We start from the raw sequence: 26,474 nt of genomic DNA on the forward strand, positions 1-26,474 counted from the left end.
GTGCCTTCCCAATTGCAGAAGGACCTCCCCAGGGATGCACATCGAGCACCATCAGTATCTGTTTTTAGGTACCTTAATTTTCTGCTTATCTCTTTAGTGGGGTGGGTTGTGTCTGATCTGTTTTTTTATGCTTATCACCAGTGAGCATTTTAGGTTGCTTTTGCTTGTTTTTCTTTTCTTTTCTGGAAGCTACTTTGAGTCACTTTTATGAAAAATAGTGAATTATGATTACTACTACTCAGAAAATAGGAAAGACTTGCCAAACTTTTGTAAACACATCATTTTCTAAATTATTTTCTAAAATCAACTGCTATATCAATTTGTAGTAATTTAATTAAGATATCAGAACACTGAAAACAGCTTTATCTGATGGCATTTTGGCTTGTTTTGCTTAAGGACAGAGACCTTTATCAGTGTATATTTGAAGATTATAATAAGTGATGTAGATGACTCATTCTCATCATCATGTTAGAATCAATCCAAACACTGGATGTCTGGGCTGGAAAGGCATGCAGAATATGCAAGCATCTGTTAAGCCACAAAGAAAGTTTGGAAGATGGAAAGAAAGAAAAAGAGGCCTTGATCTATCCTTTGATTGCACAGGACAAGCTTTTCATTAACTTGATAAATGCTTTCTCACAGACTCTTTCTGTGACACCGCACAGCCTCTTCTTATTTTGCAAAACCATTCCTAAATAGTAATAATTCCTAGAGTGCTTCCTGTGCTGATCTCATTCCTCTGGCTATGAAAACTTGAGTTCTCTGAACTAGTCTTGCAACTTCATGCTGCCTCCTCAATGACGTTATTGCCCATGAAGGAACAGTGTGTGGATAGTGGTGGCTGATACTCCCACTTAAGTGCTACAATATCAACACTGAACAGAGAGGAACAAATCAATTCAACAGAGGCCCCTGGTAGGGCTGAGACTGGAGTGTAAAGTTTCAAGAGAACAACAGGTTCAAATTGCACATTATGCTTAACGTGTAGCAAAGTTTCTTATGTTTCTTTAATGAATTACAGTGGAGAGGATTGTTAAAGGAATCACCACACGTAGAAAGGAAGGTTTATCACTTCCATCCCCAGATGCGACCTCCTGAATATTGCCCCCCTCCCCCAGTTTGGGGGGAGTTTTTACTGGTGCTATTTTCTTATTCTAAACCTTGTACCTGCACAGTAATCTTTTTGTGGGGAACAATGCAGTTGGAGGAAGAAGGGGCTCCATGCACTGTGATTCTATTTAGCAATCCCTCCCCATGTTTGTCATAAATTAATTAAAGAAAACCAAGAGACAGAGTGGCGTGCTATATATTAAGCTAACATGCAGTTTGGCACTGAAGATTCCAGACTGGAAAGAACACTGGACCCTCCAACACCTCAAAGACTATTGTTGTATAAAACATGTGCTCTCCAACACCATCCTAGTACTATTTCTATTTGTATGGTTCATACATCTACACACCATTTTTTTGAAACTGCCTTTTTTATTGTGTCTAAGAACTCGGGCAATGGTCTGTCCTAGCATTGCTACCTCTTTTAAGTTGCCTGAACCTGGTACCTCCTGTGTAGACAGTGCATGCTTATCTTTTAAGTCACAGCCCTTCCACAGAGGGAGGAAATAGAGTTATACTTGGAGAACTTGCAATTCTTTGACAAAATGCTACCCATTCATTAAATGCAACAAATATGGGATTCCATTTATTTCCAGAATCTAGCAACTCACCTATCTTCAGCCTCAATCTATGGCATCAGTAACATTTTCCTTTTGTTCACAAGTAGGTTGATGTTCCAATTAAGCATGGTTACACAAGCGCCAGGTATTCAAAACAGACTAAGCTCCAATTTTTTCCAAAACAGCCGAATACACACCACCACTATTGTTTGGTCCTAAATATCTGAGCACTGAAATCTAATGCCTTTGTGTTGGACATACTAGAGCTGCTGATGGTGTAATATTTTTGAGTAACCAGCTGGCTGAGTAGCCCACCTTCCATATTCTTAAAGATCCATTTCTGAGACCAATACACTAGATGTGTGGGTTACTTAAATCAGGACAAGTATAACATTTACCATGCTAAAACTCCAGAACAGAGAGCTGTACATAAAAATACTGATTTGTTTTACTGCCCTGATTTCATTCTTCTAATTAGTGAAGTAACCTTGTGTTGTTAGTTACAATTATCATTCCCATTTTAGCGATGCAAGGTCTTCGGGTAGGAGACAAGTGATTTGCCCAAGGCCACCTCATGTGTCCATGTAATGGCTAAATATGTTCATTCTAGGCCAAAGTCCAACATTGGCCTAGGAATTCTAGGCCAAAGTCCAACATTCTGCTTGTATCTCTCTAACTCTTTAAGGATACTTTAGGTTCAGTAAAAAGTAGAGGAAAACGTCACTATATTAAAACCTATGGCTGTGTTTCATCTTATTGTGCATTAACAGTTGAAAACTAGAGTTTGCAGACTGACAAATCCTGAAGTAAGAAAGTGTAACTAAACCTGTCAAACAAAAATGTCACCTTATATATTGATATGACTAAGTACTGCCTATCAGCAAATGGAATTTCCAACACACTGCCTTGTGACATTTCCTATTTCTTCATGCATTTTGCTCCTGTGGCTCTTGCTATGACTGAAAGCAGCAGGGTGATCGTCTCCGCAGTGGGAAGTGAAGCACCTGCTGCTGAGAGTAATGATTGTGTCTTTACTAAATCTTGGATCTATTCATGTGCATTTGACCACTTAGATATATTAACAGCAAGCTCTCCATAGGTTAAGTAGTTAAATACTTTGGAACACCAGCTGAGAAGCTGGTAGATGTCACCTTCAGTGTCTGTTAGGGCCAAGAATAACTGACAAATCAAGACTGCCCTTCCATTAAATATGGCAAACCAATCAAAAGAAAAATGATGACCTTTTAGCCACATTGCTTCATGGGAAGAAGAAAAAACAAACTTTCCATCTGCTAATGAAGTAAAAAAAAAGTGAACTAAACATTGTTAATTGCTGTAGGCTGCAATTACTCAGAACACCTTCCTCAACAATTCTTTTAAATGGTCTCACTGGGATAAATAAAAAAACACACCTGTATTTACCTGACCATTTTTTAACTATTTCCTGCAGTTATTTCAAAGATGGTGTTCATAGTCTACACCAGGCATGTCCAACAGGTCGATCGTGATCTACCGGTAGATCACTGGATGCCTGTGGTAGATCACAAAGCTCAACAACTTTGGCTGTCAATAACAGGGTAGATCACAGCCAGTATTTTTATACTGTGAGTAGATCACAGTCTCTTGGGAGTTGGACAATGCCTGGTCTACACTATCTCTCACACTGTTATGGAGTGGGGCCTCGAGCCTGATTCTGGCTCACTATTGTCTACACAGACTGGCAATGGCTCTCCAGGGTTTCAGACAGGTAGTCTTCAGCAGAACTAACTAGAGATATGGAGGACTGAACCTGGGATGTTGAGCTACAGCCCTTCCACAAAGCTTTGCTCTTAAAGTCAAGGCCCTGCTGATGTCAGGGTCTGATGTCACAATGCTAATTACAGACAATAAAATATTGGAAATTATACTACATCACTAGTAGTTCTGATTAACCTTTGAGGCAGAGAGGACGTGTTACAATAATAGGTTTTGGCGTGCTTTGAGGGTGGTTTGCCCTGCTCTGAATTGTCTTGCAACAGTGTTGTGTAGTCAGTTACCTTGAGAGTTCTAGCTGCCTGCACAGTGGCTCCTTTTTAAAAGTATGTGCTGACCATCCCATTTCTAGACACCAGGCAGACAGTGTAATTGTCTTTCTCATAATAAGTTTATAGAAAATAGAGATGATTCAGCTGGGAGTGGGTTTACATAAATAAAACAGACATAGAACAACCTGCCCTGGGGCAAAAAATTGATTCAATTACAAACTGGGGCAGTGGGGGGTACATTTAGTTTTTCAATCTCTTTCTAGCTGATGGGCAACCCAAAGCATCCTGAATGCTTGTGTCAGAAGTAGAGAGAGGCAAGGAAACTAAAACCTAATCTCAGCGAGATGGAAACGCTGCTGGTTGGTGAGTCCTATGGTGTGGGTAGAGACTTACACATCTATGCTGGATGATGTTGCACTTCTCTATCACTCCCAAAAAGTATGTTTGCAGCTTGTGGCATTAGATCTAGTACTTTTGAATAAACAGGCAGCAATAGACAGAGGTGCTTTAAACTAGCTTGTTGGTTCACCAGGTGTGGGTCTTTCTAGGGAACTTGGAGTTAGCCAAGGTTATTATTCCCCTTGAAATAACTTACATTTCTATAATATCTAGTCATGCAACTTCCCTTGAAGACTATCCAGAAAGTTCAACTAGTCAAAAAAATAATAATCCCCAGGAGTAGAAGACATCTGAAGGCAGCCTTGTATTGGGAAGTTTTGAATGCTTGATGTTTTACTGTGTTTTTATATATGCTGTAAGCCGCCCAGAGTGGCTGCGGAAACCCAGCCAGATGGGTGGGGTATTATTTATTTATTTATTTATTTATTTTTACCACACTTTAGAGATCAGAGCACACATACAAGACATTTGAAATCTTAACTGACTATTTATCCATGCTCTGGCAGAATTCAAGGTACTAGCATTAACCTTTAAAGCTTTTAGTGGCCCAGGAACAACACACCCTAAGAACACACCCTTTTCTCATATAAATAAATACTTTTTTTTAAAAAAAGTAACTTTAACTTGATTTGTGCTTGACTATTGTGTATTTTGTGAAACATGTCGCTTAGCTGTACATATCAGGCTTGGCAGCCTGCAATTTTTGCAACCTTTATTATAGGTTATGGAGGGAAATATGACTTACCATGATGTACAGGGAATGTTTAACTTTATACCACTTAAGTGTAACTAAATAAACCCCTTCAAAGATGAGTCCTGTCTCACACTTGACTGCAAACGAAGGACATCATTTATCCTCTGGAGCCAATCTGTCTTACTAAAGATATATTTAAGTGCAGAAGATACAATGCCATCACACTTTTCTTTTATTTGCAAAGAATGACATGTAAGGGGATAATTTGTTACTCACAGGGTTTAAAGAGCAAATTGGAGTAGTCAACATAATTATTGCCTTGCTCTTTAAAAAAAAATGACAATGCAGTCCTCTTTAGATCATTTTGCATGAACTTATTCTGTGAAGCCCAATGGATTGAAACAAAAATAATGGGCAACGTAATGCTTACTCTGTGGTTAGAATAAAGATCTGCAGTAATGTAATCCAAGGAAAGCTTATTCAAATAAATTATGATTAAGCAGATTTGCCAATATCTGGATATTTTGCACAATTGATTCTGCTTCTGAAATGCTTGAGTGTAGCACTGTATAAGGTGCTGTGTGAGTGCAAGAGAGATATGCAAACTAACGCTCCAGCCCTGACCTCCTGAAATTCAAGATTCTATGTTGCTTCTAGATTGGACTTCCTTAGAGTTGTCATTTAGCCTGTTATACACAACTTCCTGCCTACTCTGGATTATTCTACTTGCTTCTGGCCCTTCTGAACATCAGCTGCTGCTTTTGGAACTCAACTCCTTGCTTGTCTTGGATAATACTCCTAACTTGTTCAGGTTGACAGCTTGCTCCCCAGAGCATGAAAACTGAACTACTGCTGCCCAGGACTACCAGAACCCAAGTTTTTATAGGCCTCCCTGTGATTAAAGTGTATCATGATTATTAGATTATATACCATCCCTAGTGGAACATACCAGTATTAACATCTCCTGCATAACCAAAGTAGTAGAGCCATTTATTGTTGTTTAGAATAAGTCATCACAGAACATAGTCAATACACAATTTTAAAACTCCTGTGTTATGTTTCTTTAAGTTGTGTTTTAAAACTGCTACCGTGAGTTTTATGGCAATAAAAATAAATATGCTTCTCTACTTGTGAGTCATAAGTAATACTTGGCTATGGTCACAGAGACCATGGGAATTCTGCATTCTGAAACCAAATATCTGTAACACTTGACATTTCCGGATGTCTGCATCTGTTTACATGAGGAGTGTAGTAAGCAGTTGAAAAAAAATTCACTGGGAGTTTTCAGAGCCATCCAAGACAGCAATAAACAGCAAGCACCAAGATCCACAGCTTTAAATCAAAACTTTTTAAGGGCTTTTCATTACTCCAAGGGTCAGTGAAATGGAAGCAAATTCACTCAAGTTTTCCTATGAACCCATAAAGCCCATTGTCAAGGGTATATTTTGTGTGCGTTTATGAGTGCTTTCCTGATCAATTGACCAATCAATTTATTGAACCAGTCAGCAGACGTCACAATGAAATTTATACGTTCATTATCACAAAAGATATCACATGTTCGTTTAACTCTATTGACAGTTTGCTGAATATTAATTTGCTTTGACTATTGAATTCACCCACTTCAAGGCATACTGCAGTTGTAATAAACAGACACATCAAAACTACTTTGTGAAATCAACAAGTTATGTAGCACTGCTGTTTTATTTTTTATCAAAAGAGCTTGCATGGATAGCAGTATGCTCAGAAGATTTAGAACACTGATCCATTGGCTGCTATCAGCTGGAAATGGGGCTCTGGAGAGTCTCTAGGAAAATCACTACATTAGGGCCAAAGCAGATGTCACACAGTCTCTTGCCTTATTGTAAATAAAAAGCAAGGAGCTGCCAATATGAATGGAGCAACAGCATGAGGGACTTCCCAACCTTTCCCCTTTTTTGGAATTATACTGCTCAAACATGGCCCTCTCAAGTGGCTTTACTATTTTTGAACAAAAATATATTTGACACTGGCTACCACAAAGAATATCCTTGATCCATTTTGGTTCTATTTAGAGTGAGGAGAGCACACACCTGTAAATCCAAACGGCATTGTACAGGTAGTGTGTCCTGTTGTGTCTTTAGCAAGAACCCATGAAGCAAGGCAACCAGTGTCTCAGCACTTTAGATAGCTCCAGTGTTCAGATGAAAGCAAGAGTTCGCCTGAGGTTTCATAACTCCTGCAGTCCAGATTACCTCTCCTAATCTCCATCCCTTCCCCACCTGTTCTCTTAGGTCAGCTTCCTGGACACAATGGGAGTGGCCCTCCCAATACCTGAGGGTATTGGGTCTACAGCTCCATGGCTGTCAGCTGGGCCAAATAATTGATTAGTCCTCAGATTTATCCAACCCTCCCCAGCAACTGCTCCAACCAGGCATAAACCAAAAGAACAGTTTTTTCCTTGGAAATGGTTCAATGAGTAATACATATTGACCCTTTCCTTCATTTAACTCCCTTTTAATGGCATGAAATTCATTCATTGTACTAAATGACAAAAACATGGTCATTATATAATCCTTTCACTTACATTAGAGGGCTGCTTAAGTCAAACCTCAAGTTCCATAATCGAGTTCTAAGTTCAGTCAGTGGTGGTCTAGGATTGTACAGCTAGTCAATGGTACAGAAGCAGAGGAGAGTGAAAAGCGTCATCAGCAGGAGCAGAAGTTGGACTGTCACAGTCTCTTTTAAAGGTACATAAACACATGTCACAACAAAATGTCACAGTGATCACTTTATCATTCTGTAACTTTATAGCTAGGAATCAGTCTGATATTTCAGAAATGTCATCATCAAAATGCAATTTATATGTAAAATGATAAAGACTTTTATTTTTAAAGAAAAAAGTGACTATTTGCTAAATGGCTAGAAATGACTCCAAACAGCATGCAGCTGCATGTAACAAACTTCATTATTACTCTTACAATATAGTCCTCGGAGACAGTTTTCTGGTGTATGAATGGAGCTGCTTTTGTTATCTTTCTGGGCTATTGATAAGTTTGCACTTAACAAAAGCAGCTTGCTGGTCACAATTGTCGAGCTATTGATTTTTCTCAGCTACTTCTGCATTACCTTTGTTTCCTTTACTCTGCAAATAGTGATCCCTGTGGTGAAATAGCATTAGAGGGGCAGTATGATAAACTCTATTGTTGCTGAATGTCTCCCTTTGAAAATTTCCACTGGGATGGTGATGGCACTTGCTCATTGCTCTGTACACTTCCAATAATCTTACCCATTGAACACCATCTATTTTCTTGCTCAGATAGATGCAGGACTTGAGATTCTGAACAAAGTAAAATGCCATCCCGGCAGCATGGAACACAAAAGGGACTATAATTGCAGGAGCCTTTACATTCATACTACAAGACTTCATCAAGAGAATGAGAAAGTGTATCATGTCTGTGTTCCTATTGTTCAGTCATGCACAATGAATATATTTATCACTCTGTGATTTTTCCAGATAGTCTGGGGGTAGGGGGAACTACAACCTTCAGAGCAACAAAATCGTATCAGAAAGCCAAACCTCAATTTTCTGTTTAACAAGCAGTCATCTAGCTAATCCATGTAAAATAAAAACAAATGTCAAATATATTTTTGTGCCTGTTGCATCAAAGGGCACAGATACTTGCTTATAACATTCAGAAATAAAATTAGTGAGTTTATACAATCAAGATTCAGAGCATCATTTCAGAATTATTATTCTATGGTTACTACCCTTAGAAATCTGCTTTGCCAAAACCCTTTTAACAGAACCCTTTTTTGTAATGCAAACTGCAGACACGGTTTAAAATTTAAAGGTTTAAAGTTCCCCCTTCACATGCTGGAGTCCTAATCCAGATCATGAGCCCCATAGTGTAAATTTGGAAAGAAAATATACCCCTGCATTTAAGGGATGACCTACTTAGGATAATAGAATTGTAGAACTGGAAGGGACCCCAAGGGTCATATAGTCCAACCCCCTGCAATGCAGGAATGCTGCTCACAGCTGTTCTTTGGGAGGCTCCAACCAACAATCTTCTGGCTAACAGCCAGATGCACTGATCCATTGCACCACAGGAGGATTAACATTATGTGCACTTTGGAACTCAGGGCTAGTTGATGACTGCTACTCCTAATGTGCAAATAGACTAGACCATCACAGAAATGAGAGTGCAGACAGAACTTTCATGTTATCTTAGATCATTTGAAACACAGCAGTTTTCAAAAGAAACTGTTCACTTCCTTGGCTGTAGAGTGCTCAAGGAGCAGATAAGCTAAGGATGGTGTTCTTCTGATGGAAGGCATCCATGGAAAACTGCCTCCCACCCCAAACCACTGGTGGATGTCTTCCCTCAATAAAAGGACGCTAACAGAACATTTACATATATGTGATGACTAAATCTGCATAAAATAAAGAATGCCAGAGTTTTCCAATCTTATACAGTGGTACCTCAGCTTACAAACGCTTTGGGTTACAAACACTTTGGATTACAAACTCCGCTAACCTGGAAGTAGTACCTCAGGTTGAGAACTTTGCCCCAGGATGAGAACGGAAATTGTGCACTGGTGGCGCAGCAGCAGCAGGAGGCCCCATTAGCGAAAGTGCGCCTCAGGTTAAGAACGGTTTCGGGTTAAGAATGGACCTCCGGAATGAATTAAGTTTGTAACCCGAGGTACCACTGTACTCTTCTAGGCTATGATGAGCCATAGTATTTTTGTTTCTTTGAAACCATTTAAATTTGACAGAGGAGTGAAAATAAAACAAACTCACTATGAAAAGATAGATCTTGGATTCCCATATTCTTTTATCAGTGCTCAAATGTTTTACTATAAATATATTCATGCAGTGTTGTAACATTTAACTGATACTCCAGATCTTTATCTCCATCAAACTCAAGACTAAGAGATCAAACACATTTAACCTATTCAGAAACAAAGTTACAATAAAAGCTACAAGTTTAAGTGATGTTACAAATGCCAGTGGCGTAGCGTGGGTTGTCAGCACCCGGGGCAAGGCAAGTAATTTGCACCCCCTAACCCGTGGATTTGCGCCCCCTAATCCTAACCCCCAGATGTTGCGCCCGGTGCGGCCAGCCCCCCCTGCACCCCCCACGCTACGCCACTGACAAATGCAAACCAGATATGAAAACTCTGGACGAGTCCTATAGCTGTATGGTACACTTAGGGGTGGCTCTTTCACAGCTCCAGTAAGTATGATGCACACATATCAGAGCATTGTCTGAATTGTGATTTCTTATAATGCACAGATGAGCCAAAGCCTGCTCTGATGTAATATTTTTTTCATTTGCCATTATGTGCAGAGCACAATCCATCAAAAGTTAGTAGTGACAGTCAAAATAATGTCCCACTGAAATCAATGAAACTTAAGATAGCAGTAAATAAGACCTATTTCATTGTTTTCTCTGAGGGTTATACATGACAGGAGAAGTATTGCAACCACTAACGGCATAGGGAAGTGACCAGAGCCCGTGCTCTATAACTAAGCCATGGCCCTTCCACGATGCTGCAAAGTACCTTTTCACCTAACTCATCTCAGTAAACATACGCTCCTTTGAATCCTAGAGCCCAAATGGCATCACTAAGTATCTATTGTAACTTCATCTATTAACAGACATAAATGAACCTAAGTAAGATTTGGGATAAAAAGGCACCCCGTGTAAAATATTCATATAGACATTTATGGCTGGGTGGCATTCAATCCTGTGCTAAGAGGGGTTTGCACATGGGGAATGTGGTCTGCTTGTGTGGTGGGACTTTATCTCTTCTCCCCCACACCCTGGACCAGCTAAACCAGTTCTGGGTTTTTCCCCAACACGCCAGAACAAATTTAGGGGGCAGGGTGAGCAGGGCGAAAGTCTTACTGCATGAGCAGACTTCATTCTCTGCGCACAACAAATTAGTTGAATCCTCCCTGATATATGTTGCTCAATATGCACGCCATAATCACACACACCCTATGAGATAAAATTTGCACCTACTTATTAATTTTGGCTATCAATACTGTAATAAAATACAATTGAGAACATTCATATCAGGATAAATAATAACATTAAAATGTATCTATGGGTCGTCAGGCCATGGGAATGGGTCAACAGCCTGAACCAGTTATTACTTCCGTAGGTATGTTTACATTTGGTTTATTGTACTTGGCTTGATTTTCAGAGACTAAGAAAAATTCTTCCAACATGAGGATAACGACAAGTAAGCTGACATGGATTGGCCACAGAAATAGCAATGTCATCTGCACACATGGATTGTTTATGACTCTGGAATGTGTCACCATGCCTTTTATATCTAGTTTCTCATAGGCATCTGGTTGGCCACTGTGAGAACAGGATGCAGGGCTGATCCAGCAGGTTTCTTCTAATGTTCTTAGATTGTCTCATGATGCAGTTGGCAAGCATTCTGCTGCCAATAGCAAAAAATAAGGATGAAAGAGACAGCTCAGTGAAGTGTCACAGTATGACAGAAAAATGATTGTTACTTAACAGAGAAGCACAAGTTTCATTGGTCCAAAATTCATCAAAAGCAACAGGGATTTCAAAAATCTCCAATTTCATTTGTTTTTCCCATACCTCTAAGATGACTGATACAGTCCTTTAGCCACATTGATATCATAAACGGTTGTCCTCACACTATTGGACACTGTTCTTTTGGTAATAAATCATGTTGGATCTGGATAGCTGAAATAAGACTGCGGGAATTTCTATAGTTTGTGCTCTTAAATATCACTCTAAACAAAACAAACCTTGAAAATTTCAGAACAGTTTGGATTCTGCAGACACGTGTGCACACATTGCGGTAAACCTTGTTTTCCCCTCTTTCCCTTACAGTCCATGCATAGGCACAGGTTCATGACCTCTGTTTGGTTAAGGAACATTATACTGAGTTCAAGGACAGTGGCAAGAGGGTAGGGATATAGGAGGCATGCACAGGTCTCCCAATGCCCACCATGGTCTGGTGCAGTGACCAAGTTTTTAAAGTTCTATAAGTTGCATATTATTATGTTTATTATATTGTAGTTCACTCTGGGATTTCTTTTTTAAATGAAGAACAATCTTCTAAATAAATAAAAAAATTCAAGTTAGATATTTGTGTGTATGTGAGAGAGAGAGGCAACTAATCATACAGAGAAATTGCATGAAATGCTATGAATAAATTTTATAGTGTTATTTTCCCCAAATTCTACCTTATCCCAAAAATGAACCATGATAATTAGCAGATCAGTTGCTTCAGTGAAAGCTCATGCACTTAATCTTTTATTCTTGCATTGGGAAACTTCATTTCTATATCAAAAGTCACGTAGAACATGGAAATAATAAAGTCTATGAATATAATGGGAGAAATCATTATATTTGTGTTTCTATATTCCCTTAATATGACATTTACAGAACTAACCATTACCTAGGGCCAAACTGTGCCTTTGCATACTTGTGCACAGCTCTTCTTGAATTTAATGGGATTTGAATGCAAGTATCTCAGAGATGCTTGGTCCTCTGGTTTCTACAGGAAAATAGAATTTTAAGGTCAAGTAAAGGTCAAAGTGACACTGTCACCAATTAAACAAATCTGAGCAAGTGCTATATTTCTTTTTAAACAAAACCCCACAACTCAGGCTATGCAGTTTGCTGAATTGAAATAATTGTGACCAGTAAATATTCCATCTGTATGTATGCATTCATTCATCTACCTTTGTGTGTGTGCTGACACGTGTTTAAATTCTTCATTGCAAGGGGTGGGGGAACTGTTTTGGAAATATTTACCAAAACCGATCAAAGCCCCATAGGAGTACATTTATAATCTGTTTATATCTATCTGATCCTTTCCCTATGGAGTTCAGCGTTTATAGCTGTTTTTAGGGGGCACGGGGGGCTGCAGGGAGAGGAGAGGATGGACAACTTCTATTCCATGAATTTCCTTAAGCTAACACATCTTAGGATCCAAACCCAGTGCTTTTTTCCTTAAAAAAATGTTTAGGGGTACTCTCATTTTCCTACTCATACTGAAATACTGTCCCTCAAAGACGCCAAGCCTAGATTCACAAAATGTTTAGGGGTATGTGTACCCCTGCAGGATCCTTATAATAAAGCTATTACATACAATCATGGCATGTTATAACAGAATAACAGGCAGGGGAGGATGCTTGTATAGTCATGCCAAGTTTGTTAAGGCTGTTCCCACAAGCTTTTCTATTTAGTAGAATCATTATATATATATATATATTCAGTTAATCCAGTGTTTCCCAACCGGTGTGCCGCGGCACACTAGTGTGCCGCCGGACGTTGCCTAGTGTGCCGTGGGAGGGAGGCGGGCGAGTCGGGCTAATCCTCCGATGAGCTCCACCTCCAGACCCATTGCTCAAATCCTTTAACCCAGGAGGGCGGGGAGAAAGGGTGGGAAAAAAGAAGGGGAAGAGAAAATATTTTTTTTAAAAAAGGAAAGAGAGGGAAAAAAGCGAGGGATGGAGGAAGGGGAATAAACAGAAGGGGAGGACAATGAAGAGGGGCGGGGCTTGGCAGGCAGCAGATAACTGGGGAGGGGGCGCGGCTGGCGGCGGCTCAAGGCAGGAAGGGAGGAGCTGCCTCGCGGAGAGTCTTGGGCTGCAGAGATTTCCCGTTCAGGAGCGCGGGAGGCCACGCCGTGGATGGGAATCTCCTCCTCCTCTTCCTCCTCCTCCTCCAGGAGAGAGGGTGGTCCGCCCCACCGAGTCGGGCGTGCTCAAGCGTGGGAGCCTATAGTTAGAGCTCAGCTCCTTTTCTTGCCTTCCCCGCCCCCCCCCACGGAGCACATTTTCCTCGCCCCCCCAACCCCCGCATGTAGAATAGAAGCCCTCCAGCCTCCACGGTGCACAAACTCTCCCCTCTGCAACGAAGCGCTTTGTTGCATATCTTTGGTGAGGTTTTTAGGCAGTCTTGGTGCACCTTAAATCAGCGCTAATTGCGCCTGGACGCAGTATTTACTTCCGAGTAGGCCCCCTCCCCCCCCCCGGTAGCACCTGACGTTGCTATTCGTATCATCAGGTTTGTTTGTTGATAATTTAATTGTTTTAAAAGCATCATGCTAAAGAGCTCTCTCCCACCCCCAGACCCTTGGGCAAAACAGAAACACACACACATACACAAACACAGAGATTGAGCCCTGCAGGTTTTATGAAATGAATGGATTCTGAATGCCTGTTTCAGTGGCTTGTCCGCCTTAGGCTGCTGGGCCAGACACCTGTTACACGGTGCAGTCCGTAAGCTGTGAGCGCTGCTACCTGCCGCCGAGACCACGTAACGACAGTCTTGAAAGACCTACATTGGCTCCCAGTACCTTTCCGAGCACAATTCAAAGTGTTGGTGCTGACCTTTAAAGCCCTAAGCGGTTTCGGTCCAGTATACCTGAAGTAGCGTCTCCGCCACCATCGTTCAGCCCAGACACTGAGATCCAGTGCCAAGGGCCTTCTGGCAATTCCCTCACTGTGAAAAGTGAGGTTACAGGGAACCAGGCAGAGGGCCTTCTCAGTAGTGGCGCCCGCCCTGTGGAATGCCCTCCCATCAGACATCAAAGAGATAACCATTACCTTCTATGCTGTTACTATTTTTTTATTTTTTTTTACATAAGTAAAAAGTGACCTTTCCCCATCTGGCATGGTGGTGTGCCTCGAGATTTTTTTCATGAAACAAGTGTGCCTTTGCCCAAAAAAGGTTGGGAAACACTGAGTTAATCATTATATATATATATATATATATATATATATATATATATCATTATATATATATATATATATTCTTGCATGGTGCATTAATTATATGTATTGGATACCTCAGACATATATATATAAAAGACTCAAAAGTCACATCACACAATGTGAGCATAAATGATAGTAATATGTTTAAGGTAGAGAGCTTGTTGACCTTTATGAATTCAGCCGCTAAGGCAGTTGATAAGAAAGAGATGTTTCATTAAAACTGAATTGTAGTGTTCTCCTCCCTCCCTCCCTCCCTCTCTCTTTGTATCTTAAATCTTTACTAGCTCCATTTTGTAATATTAAAATCATTTACATGAATGATTATGGGTCTTGTCCTTAAACGGTTGCCCATTGCCCTAAAGAAAATGTTTATGACCTGAGCAGAATAATTATATTCTCCTATTAAATATCACTCCTTCAGGCCTAGTTATTGTTGAGGGTAAATGTGCCACTTTATATGCAAATAAAAAGTTCTGCATACATCTACTGACAAATCATCTTATTATGTTTTACATTAACTGACAGAACATCTAGTGGGATGAAATGTTAATAGAGTTCAACAGGATCTTCCATATTGCTTTGCTCACATGAAATCCTAGTTATGTGGAAGCCATGGTCTATGAAGAGAGGGGAGTTTAAATGTTGCAGACCCACCAACTCCAGTAGTTATCAGATCCCCTCCTCCAAACCGTGAAGTCAGCTAACCTTTTATTTTTATTATTATTATTACCCACTCTACTCCAGTGTGGAGTAGAACAATTATTTAAAATTCATTTTAGTTCCTATTTCTCTTAATATACACATTATACTGCAATATATATTATGCACACATTTTCTGTAACACAATGCATTATACATATAATTTTCACAAATGAGTGTATCTTTATGCACACTAATTTATGCATTCTTGTACATATTTCTTAATCAGAGAACTACATACAGAACTCAGAAAGGTGGACATTTCAAAGGAAAGCTATGTATTGTTTTAGGGTGTGTAAAATATGTAGGTGCACATTAAAATGTGAACTGAACCAAAAAAATTTCTCATCCCTAGCTGCAGAGGGAAGGGAAATCAGTAGATCTCAGTCCTGGTTGGAAAAACAGTTAGGATTCGTCATAATTTTTATTCAACAGCTGATCAGAAACATCTTGATTTATACAAAGCTCCTTCTAATATTGTGAAAGTGGGTTGGAGAAAAAGAATGATGCTCAAATTGTTCTTTTTAGTGTGGCAGAGAGACCACTATATTTCACTATATTTCAGACGAGAGCCTTTCATTTCAAGATAATGTACTGACTTAATCACCACTTTCCAAAACACAAAGCATCCAATCACTTTCCCCTCCTCTTTTGTTTTTTTTTTTTTAAAAAGAACAGTTGCTTTTCGATCTATCTGTGCATGATTTTCCACCCACAAGTCTCACCCTATATATGGCAATTCTTTTCCACTCCCACCAAGCTTATTTTTGTAACTATATTGAAATCTTATGCATAATGATGGAAGCGTTGCTATGGAGATTGTGTGTGATTTGTCATGAGGAAAATCTATTGTGTTTGAGATCATTCTCCACATTAATGACCTGAGAATCTTTTTGCTTTCATCCTCAGGGGAGTAGGGGGGGGGGACTACCTACATAGATATCAAGCCCTACAAACAAAATAAAACCTTATGAACATCAATGGGTGTTAATAGAATCATAGAATTGCAGAATTGTAAAGGGGTCATCTAGTCCAACTCCCTGCAATGCAGGAATGTCAACTAGATCATACATGACAGATGGCCATCCAACCTCTGCTTGAAAACCTCTAATCACCATCATTTTTAGAAGAGTCCACCGCCTCTTGTGGGAATAGGTTCCACTGTCATACAGCTTTTATCATCAGAAAGTTCTTTTCCTGTAACTTGAATCCATTAGTTCAAGTCCTAGCCTCTGCAGGAGAAAACCAGCTTGCTCCATGTGACAGCCCTTTAGATATTTGAAGATGGCTATCAAATCTCCTCTCAGTCACCTCTTTTCCATGCTAAACATACCTGATTCCCTCAACTACTCCTCATAAGGCTTGTTTTCCAGACCCTTGATCATCTTGGTCACCCTCCTCTACACAAGTTCCAGTTTGTCAATATCCTTCTTAAACTGTGCTGCCCAGAACTGGACACAGTACTCCAGGTATGGTCTGACCAAGGCAGAATAGAGTGGTACTATTACTTCCCTTGATCTGGACACTATATTTCTGTTGATGCAGTCTAGAACAGCATTCATTTTTTATTTTATTTTTTGCTGCTGCATCACGCTGTTGACTCATGGTAAGCTTGAGGTCTACTAAGACCCCTAGATCCTTTTCACATCTTTACCTTTACTGGCAATCCAAGTGTACTCCATGTGTGCTGCTGGTTCTTCCTGCACACAGAGGCTAATACTATCACTCACAGATGGTATATAATTAAGCACATTTAAGAGTCTGTGGTCTCATGAATCCTGTATAAGAAAATGTTTAAGTGTCTTCACAATTAATTATTTTCTCCTCTTGAAATATCCTGAAACACTGCAATTAAACTGGTATGCATCTACTTAAGATGACAATCTCAATCTATATATGTGTAGAAGTAGTTAGAAAACTCTAATATACAATGCCCTCGATCCATGCTGCATTTACCATAGACAGAGATAGAGATAGAGATAGAGATAGAGATAGATAGAGATAGAGATAGAGATAGAGATAGAGATAGATAGAGAGATAGAGAGACAGAGAGATAGAGATAGAGATAGAGATAGAGATATAGAGATATAGATATAAATATAGATATAGATATAGATATAGATATGGATATATTGATTACTGCATGCCACTCAGAAGCAATTCAGGCTATCCAGTTTGCACCAAACTATAGCTAAAATCTTAGCTTCAGATTACAACAAGGTGGCAATTTTATTTCTCCCATACCCTACAAACCAGCTGAGGCTCAGGGAAATCTAAGAGAAAATGCATATTAACTGCTTAGAAGCTCCAAGTTTTCAAGGGTGACCATAGCTTTCTCAAGAGACTGAAGTCAATCACTTAAAGAGAAAGATAATAACATGGAAGGGAGTTTCCGAACATGGAAAGATACAGTGGTACCTCGGGTTAAGAACTTAATTCATTCCGGAGGTCCATTCTTAACCTGAAACTGTTCTGAACCTGAAGCACCACTTTAGCTAATGGGGCCTCCCACTGTCACCACGCGGCCGCTGCATGATTTCTGTTCTCATCCTGAAGCAAATTTTTTAACCCGAGGTACTATTTCTGGGTTAGCAGAGTCTGTAACCTGAAGCGTCTGTAACCCGAGGTACCACTGTATATGAACTGGAACATTACAGCTATCCACTTCAGCTAGTGAGAGGTCAAAAGTTTAGGATCCATTTAATAATGCAAAAGCTATGTTCAGCTCAGACTACATAAGCATTCTCTAAAATAGCCAACTGTTTTATGGTATACTTGTTGTTGATGCACAACAGTCTCCATGGCAAGAAAAAGACAATGGGCCAGATCAAAACTAAGTTAGTTAACTTGGCCCACTAATTTCACTGGGACCCAAGTTTGCCTAATCTAGATCTAACCTAATAGATGTGTTTGTTTATTTGAATGCATTCTTATTCAATAGGCTCAGGGAGCTTATTTCATTTTCAGTAATTTTAAATATAATAAAAGTTTTCAAATAAAATTACTTTAATTAATTTCAGACCGGTAGCCATATTAGCCTGATATAGGGAGGAAAAAGCAATACAGATTCTGGTGAACCTTAGAAAATTAATAGACTTTCTGTGGCTTAAGCTTCCAAAAAAACCACTTCGTCTGTTGCAAATTTGCTTTATGAAGAGTACTCTAGATTATAGAAGTATTGCTCTTTAAAAGTACTGTAACATTTGAACACTCTAACATTGAACATTTCTATTCCCCTTGAGTTCTACTATTCCCTTTCATCCTCCTGAACATATGTTCTACAAATTAAATATTTTAGTCAATGAAATAAATTTGCAATTATGGTAAATATCCTTCCTTCAATTAATTTATTAATGTTGCAGTGTCTACATCAGTCTTCCTCCAGCAGTTGCTCTCCAGATCCTTCTGGATATCATTTCCCCTCATCCCTGACCTTGGGCATGCTTGCTGTGGTTGATGGGAGTTGGAGTCCAACAGCATCTGAAGATCACCAAGTTGGGGAAGTCTGCTCTATATAAACGAAATGCATCTGTCAAAGTGGCTCTAGCCAGCAAAAGCATATGACATGATGATTTGTTAGTATTTTAAGTAAAGTGCCACAGGACTCTGTTGTTTTGCTGCAGCACAGATTAACACTAATTATATTTGGAGGAAAATTTAGACTAGCACTGCTACTCTTCTGGAACTTTTCCTAGAATATTTTTTCAGGCACTGATGGCATTTCAGCTTTGTTATAAAAACATTAAGTGAATAGCATTTATGATTGCAGGGATAAATCTGAAGATCTGTGCCCTAACAAACATTTCATAAATATGACTATGGCTGCAACCCTTAACCCACCGACCTGGGAATAAGCCCCACTGAACTCAATGTCTCTTACTGCTGAGTAGGCATGCATAGGATTTACAATATAAATGAATGGCTACAGCTAGTAGGTGATATTTTGCAGGTACACAAATATCTGTGAACTGGAATTGGGATGCTACTGCAGTGGGATCAGTGGGCATAAATTAAAGAGAAACATAGGCACATACAGTCTGCCTTCTCCCTCCCAACAGCAACAAATCATACAGTCATATAACAAAAAGGAAGGCAGAAATAAATAAAAACATCCAATAAATCAGGAAACATAAAATATACAATTAAAAGGACAAAAAATAAAAATTAAAAATAAATCAAGAAAACAGAAAAAAAGGTTAGGCCAGTTCCACTTCAAATTTGTGTCTTTAAGAATACAGTCTTTAAGATACAGTTAATATATATATCTGTTAGAATGTAACCATCCACTCAGTCAAAGTTAAATGTTTCAATTCTCCATTGCTGTAGGCAGTCTCTGTGTCCCATTCACAAAAAAGTTCCTTTGCAGAGCTCACCCGCAGAAATCGGAAGCTGACTTCCTGTTTTGCTTCCGTTTTGTCGAATTAACTTTTTAGCTTCTAATTTTAAATGTTTCATTTGACATTTACTTCTAATTGGAAGATCTACTGCTTCTGGTGACGAATCGTAGCTTTGGCAGCAGGCTGCATTAGTGTCGAGAGTGAACTCAAGCCTCTTCCCTTTCCCTCCTGCGCACACAGCAGCAGCCTGGAAACGTTCAGGGGGTGAGTTTTTCCACTCTGCTGGAGCCCTCAGGCCCCCACTCCTCTGTGGGGATTTTTTTTGGGGGTGCTGAGCTCTAGCGCAACCCTTGAAGCCTCTCTGCCAGCTCTGTGTCGAGGACGACACTTAGCACACCGCCATTGTCCTCCGCAGTACACCGGAAGTCAGTCTGACTTACTTCTGAGTACATACAGGTAGGGTTGCCCTGGTGATCACACTTTTATGTCAAATTGCCTAGGGTATCGTCCATAGGGTCATCCCATCTTATTACATAATAACTGACCCAAGATATCGCTTCAACTTCACCTATAAAGTCTGCTGGTTAAACTTTTTGACTTCCCTAAAATCCTTCAGATTTTAGTGACGTTTCAGTTATGACTCTAGCAGCTAGAGTATGGTCATACCTGAGTAGCTGAAACTGAATCTTCATGATGCCCTAACACCTTAGCTCAGGGGTAGCCAATGTGGTGCTCTTGAGATGTTTTGGACTACAGCTCCCAGCCTGCACAATGGCAAGTGATAATGGGAATTGTAGTTTACAACATCCGGAGGGCCCTAAGTTGGCTACCCTGCCTCTTAACTCCTCACTGCACTGGATCTCTCATGAGCATGTTTTTGTATTTGGAAAGCATAGTTTACTAGATTTCTAGGGAGCCAGTCAAAATGCTGCACTACTACATTTACATTATTACATTAAACTACATATTAAATGTTACAATTAAGCATCTTATACACATACTTACATCACTAACATTAGATAAGCCTGGTCAAGTACTAGTAGATAAAATATAAAATTGCAACTTTATCTCCTGAATTCTCTACTGAAGCAAACCTACTGATGAGAGAGGGAAAGCTACAGGAACAGTAACTTGGACTGGAAATGAGGCCTTAAGCCAAAAGACTCCAGTATCATTTTCATGTTTCATGGTAATCATCTGCCTTGGACTTTAAAAGCATGCCTCATCACCTTTATTGTACCATTTCAGAGCACCTTCTTGCCCTTTACCCTTTATAGACTTTTTTCCAGTGTAGCTGCTTGCTTAAATATCCTTCAAAGTGCCATGAAATGTGAAAGATTCATTAAAATATACGGTGGAACAGATGGAGAAGTGCCGCTTGGGGCAAATAATGAATTTAGGATTCAGAGCAGACATCATAACAACATACACAAACATATGTTCACCTACTATAATAATGCTCATCTTTTGGACCTGTAACCTTTTAACGGCACAATTAAGGGTAGTAAATTTCATAGAATACTGCTAAATTAAAAGATCATTTACGTTTCTTTCCATCATATCTGAGCAGACCTAATTTTCACACCTGATCCTCTGTGTCTAGCTGTTTTGGAGCAAATAGTGGCTTGGGTCAGCTTTTCAACTGAGGTGCTGTGTGCAGCACAAACAGCCATTACCACAACCACAATGCTGTGTATCAGTCATGATACCATTAGAAAATGTGGCAGACGCACACTAGGCCTTCAGGATTACATTGGCAAAATGAATTTACGCTGACATAAAGATAAACTCTCCCAAGTTATTTACATACCATGCCTATTTTCTGTTTTGCACATTTTTGGCAGGCTTTCCAGAGCCATAAAGTTGAATGCAGCACACAAATTATGTATTTGAAGGACTTTCAGATGCTTTATGACACCTTTGCATTTGCAAGCCCAGCCAGGTTATTGAGTCCCTAGGAGGCCACCATTCCTGGCTGGTGTTCTGCATCCATCTTGTTGGATCACAAGCTAGCTGTCAATGCAATTAGGTTTCCTAACTCCAGCCAGGGAAAAACAGGACAGTACCTGTAACTTTAAGACCTTTGATGCACAATGTAACAGCAGTGGCTTGTATTCTATGGCACATTTGCCTATTCTTTCTCTATGTTATGGCAAAGAGGAATAAGCCCTTGGGAGTTCTTTTTTAATTATTTGCAAATTTATAAACTGCTTCACAACTAAAAGGTACCAAAGTGGTGTACAGTAAGATGAAATACAAGAGATTATTGACTCAGTAAACAATTAGCAACACAACCATTTCTACAAATGTGCAATAATTATTCCTTTAAAATTATTAAACACCTTCTTTAAAAGGTCTTCCATAGCTACCTAAATATCAAGGTGCTGAGGCATGCCTAATTGCAGTTGGGCTGGAGTAGCAACACTAAAAGCCCAGTTTCTATAACAAAATAAACACACCCCTGAAGTATCGACTCCTTTCAGTCTACCCAGTGCAGTTGCTGGGCAGGAATATATGGAGTGAAGGAGTATCTTGAGTAAGCTGGTCCCAAGTTGTTTAAAGCAAGACCACATCTACTTCCCTATCACCTGATATCTTATAAAATCAGATGCAGGAAACCTAAAGCTGCAAAGGAAAAATCAGGAGTGCAATGGAGTTTGAATTAGGAACTGGTTTTAGTTGTATTGTTAGCATCCACCAGTCTCACAAGACAATGGAATGTGCCTCCATGGGTGAAGCGGCCTTTCCAGGGTACAAGCCTGGGTAGTGTGCATGGAGATCCTGGGCTGCCCAGACAATAGGATCCCTCTTTCGGCCTTGCTGATGTGGTTCAAAGGAAAGCAGAGCAATACATTTGGCTCCAGCTTGGCAGCAGGAGTTGCTGGAAGGAGATGTACAAGGCGCTATCAAAACCGCCTTACAGACTCTACTCTGGATTTGTGTAGGGTTTGCTCCTTAGCCTTTTCGCTTGAAGATATTATGCAAGGCAGCAGAGGTTTAGGATGACAGCTTTCCTTCTCGTAGATAGGCTACCTTCCCAGGCTGACAAGCCCCATATTTCCCTCACTTCCCTCTACAGCACATGCAGAATCCACCTTCTTGACTACTGAAACCGCTATTGGTGTTGTCTGCTCAGTCCACTAGAGCCTGTCTTCGCATGCAGGGGAAGTTCCTGACTCACTGAGGGTTTTATATCCATCAGCTATGCTCACCTGGATGTAGCTGGCCAGTTGAAGCAGTTCCTGGAGTGTGGCTGCTGTCACACGCCGACAGCTTCTTGGACCCACAGGTGAGAGCTGTGTATAGGGTGGGGATCAAAGATGGACAAACTACCCCAGAAGAAGCACAACGAGTCCCCCCTCACAGGTACTACTCTTCCCCAACACCCCACACACCCCAGTTGCGTGTGTGTGAACACACGAGAATAGAAATGATCTCAAATAAATAAATATTTTGCTACAATAGGTAAGTAGATTAGGTAGCTCCTATTTCTGCTATATTTTGTACTTAAGTACATATTTTTATTTTTATTTTTATTTTTATTTTAATGTACGTGTACCATGAAAATTGTGATCTGCAACCTACCATTTTCTCCTTTAAAAATACATGGAGGTGTAGTTTTCCCCCAAGTGGCTGCTTCACGGATTTTGAAGGAAAGTGTCAATTTACACAAAACATGTACCCTTCACAAATAACACTGTGTGCTTGTATTTTGTACTCTGATTATATCTGTTCCCAAGTACAAAAGATCATGTGAGAAGGTCCCCTGAGGCACTACTTTGCAAAGTACTTGGGATATCGGAAACCCGTCCTTGATTTATTTCAACAATCTTCTTCTGACACAAACAGGGTAAGCGGAGGGGTGTTATGAGAAGGTATTTTAATTTGTGTGATAAATTGTTAGACTCCATTAGGTTTAATGAGTATCATCAGTGTATTCTTAGAATAGTTTTAAAAATCCTATCAAAGACTGATATAATCAAATTAAGCAAATTAATAGCAAGAATCCTGTGTATCTGCAGGATATAAGGGACTTAATAAAAGCCTACTGTAAAAGTTATATTTTTGTTTCTTGTTGCTTTAATGATGTGGACTAAACTGCTACTTCCCCCCAGTTTCCACTATTTGAACAGACTGGAAAGCCCTAGTTTTGGCCTAGAATCAGCCTTGACTGATGAGTTTCTCTAGCGTACAGATGGGGGAGTACAACCCTCCCAGCAGGAACCCTTAGTGACTTTTGATGCCATTGACCATGGTCTTTTCTCGGATCATCTATATGAGTTGGGGTTTGAAGCCATTGCTCTACAGTGGTTTGGCTCCTGTTTGTATGTCAGGTCTCAGAGGATAGCTCTGTGAGACTATGTGTCTACACCCTGGCAACTTAGCTGTGGGGAACTGCAAGGCTCTTTAGCTCCAGTGCTTTTTAACATCTATAGGAAGCCTTTGGGGCAGTTATCAGGAGGCTTGAGATCCTATTTCTCCATCGTCAGGGGACCGCCATCGGAACAGGGAAGGGAAGCAGAGGGGCAGTTGGGTTACATGGAACCTCCGAAAATCTTGCGAAGCAGTTCCTCTTCCTGTAGTGGGGAAAGCCACACCTCCAGTGGGGAAGAGGGGGAGGGACCAGAGGATGCTGCTGGGAGCTTCAGCACTGCTCCTGGCCAAGCCGGCCAGGAGGGAAGCACGCCTCTTCTGTCACCCACCCTGTGCAGAGGGGTAAAATGCAAAGAAGGAAAAGGCTGGGAGCTTCAGCACTGCTCCTGGCCAAGCCGGCCAGGAGGGAAGCACGCCTCTTCTGTCACCCACCCTGCGCAGAGGGGTAAAATGCAAAGAAGGAAAAGGCTGGGAGCTTCAGCACTGCTCCTGGCCAAGCCAGCCAGGAGGGAAGCACGCCTCTTCTGTCACCCACCCTGCGCAGAGGGGTAAAATGCAAAGAAGGAAAAGGCTGGGAGCTTCAGCACTGCTCCTGGCCAAGCCGGCCAGGAGGGAAGCACGCCTCTTCTGTCACCCACCCTGCGCAGAGGGGTAAAATGCAAAGAAGGAAAAGGCTGGGAGCTTCAGCACTGCTCCTGGCCAAGCCGGCCAGGAGGGAAGCACGCCTCTTCTGTCACCCACCCTGCGCAGAGGGGTAAAATGCAAAGAAGGAAAAGGCTGGGGGTGACTAAGCTATTATGTTGGGGGAGGACCCGGAAACGACCATTCCCGGATTCTGCTAGCGATTGAGGCAGACATGAACTTGTGGTTCTGCACTTGTAAATAGTTTTGCACCAAAATAAAACCTGTAAAAGACAGGGCGGAGTCCTGACTGGTTACCGGTACTCACGAGCAACCACCATTGCCATCTGACATGCATTTAAGATGAGCCAGGAGAGTTTGTGCCAATTCTGAACCAGTGTCTGGATGCAGTGGTGGTTATAAGATTAAAGCTGCTAAAACAGAGACACTGTGGATGAATGGTTCCCAGATCCAAGAATCGGAGACTTTGCCTGTTTAGATGAGGCTGCACTCCCTCTGAAGGAACAGGTAAAAGGATAATGAGGAACCATCGTTGTCTATGGAAACCCAGGTGGCCTTAAAGGCAAGAAGTACCTATCCCAGCAACAACAACACACTTTTGTGCAACTCTAGGAAGGTGAGTGAAATGACTGGTTTGTGGAGGAGAAACAGATTTAAAGCATTGGGGTAGGGTAGATCTCTGAAATGGGTGTTCAGAAAAGCTTTTTTTTTTTTGCAGACTTGCTTTCAGTAGTAGAAGCAATGCTTTTTTCTTTAAAAAATATGTTTTTTTAGGGGTAGAGTAATACCTCCACCTTGTCTAGTGTCTATTCCAGCGAACGTCCGTGGCAAACCTGGAAGTACTGGAATGGGTTACTTCCAGGTTTGCCAATCGCACTTCGTGCATGTGCAGAAGCGCAAACTGCTCCCCGCACGTGCACAAATGTGGCCCTTTGCCCTGCGTCCTTTTCAGAACGGATCCCGGCCGCAAAACGAGGTATGGCTGTACTCTCATTATCCTACTCATATTGAAATACAGTCCCTCAATGAGGCCAAACATAGATTCACAAAATGTTTAGGGGTATGCGTACCCCTGCGTCCCCCCTGAAAAAAGCACGGAGTAGAAGCAGCCCATACCCCACCTGGGATTAAAGCAAGGCTAACTGGTCTGCTATGTGTCTGGGTTCGTAAAGCACAACCAAGATGCTCACCACATTTTCTGCTGCAGAATACATTTTTGCAACTCCCCTGTTTTATCCCATACAGGTACTGTATGGACTGCCCATCTTCAAGAGTGTATTTCAAGAGCATCATACACATTTAATTGCTTGTTTGCCTTCTGTGAACAGAGGAACCTTCAGACTTGCATTTTCCCCCATCTGCCACTTTTCAACAACACAACAGTCCTCCTCTCCCACCCCTCTTCTTCCTGACCTTATACTGTACTCAACATTAATGTCTCCTAACAAATGTAACTGATCTGTAGAAAAGACTTTACAACTTCAAAAAAGAGACAAGGCATGTACTTTTGTAAACAAAGAAAATGAGAGAGGGGGGGAGGGAGGGAGGGAGGGAGGGAGGGAGAGAGAGAGAGAGAGAAACGTAATTTGCAACTGAAGTTCTTGATCATGTCACATACTGTCTTTTTTGTTCACAGACCATTCCAGATGGATAGCGTGGTGGGAATGAAGGAAGTAGATTTGAACTCTCAAGTATTTGCAAGCCCTCTTGCAAGAGCCTGCGATGAATGAAAGGAGCAGGATGTTGCTTGCAAGCTGCCAGGTTCAAGGAGATGACATGCAGGCAATACATGACATTTAAAGGCTTCTAGTGAGGTTTGTTTACTTCACACGTTACAGTGTAATTGGGAAAGAGATCAACAGCTGGCATCTA

The 26,474-nt window shown here is 40.8% G+C and overlaps 1 protein-coding gene and 1 long non-coding RNA gene across 10 annotated transcripts in view; one reads left to right on the forward strand and one right to left on the reverse strand.

Annotated features, from left to right (window-relative positions):
• The window catches only part of LOC310833630, a 52,054-nt gene extending 29,085 nt beyond the window's left edge, over positions 1-22,969 (forward strand). The window contains exon 3 of one of the 2 annotated variants that reach the window (XR_014558855.1): positions 22,666-22,969. This is a non-coding gene — a long non-coding RNA (uncharacterized lncRNA). Of the gene's footprint in view, positions 1-16,622; positions 16,942-22,665 lie in introns of those variants that run through there. The other variant, XR_014558856.1, reaches the window with a different exon arrangement.
• NCKAP5 (NCK associated protein 5) overlaps positions 1-26,474 on the reverse strand; it is a 610,895-nt gene that overhangs the window by 378,083 nt on the left and 206,338 nt on the right. The gene's annotated exons all lie outside the window — the stretch shown is intronic.

Source organism: Podarcis gaigeae (genome assembly GCF_964106915.1).
Source record: "Podarcis gaigeae genome assembly, chromosome: 1".
Classification (NCBI taxonomy): Eukaryota; Metazoa; Chordata; class Lepidosauria; order Squamata; family Lacertidae; genus Podarcis; species Podarcis gaigeae.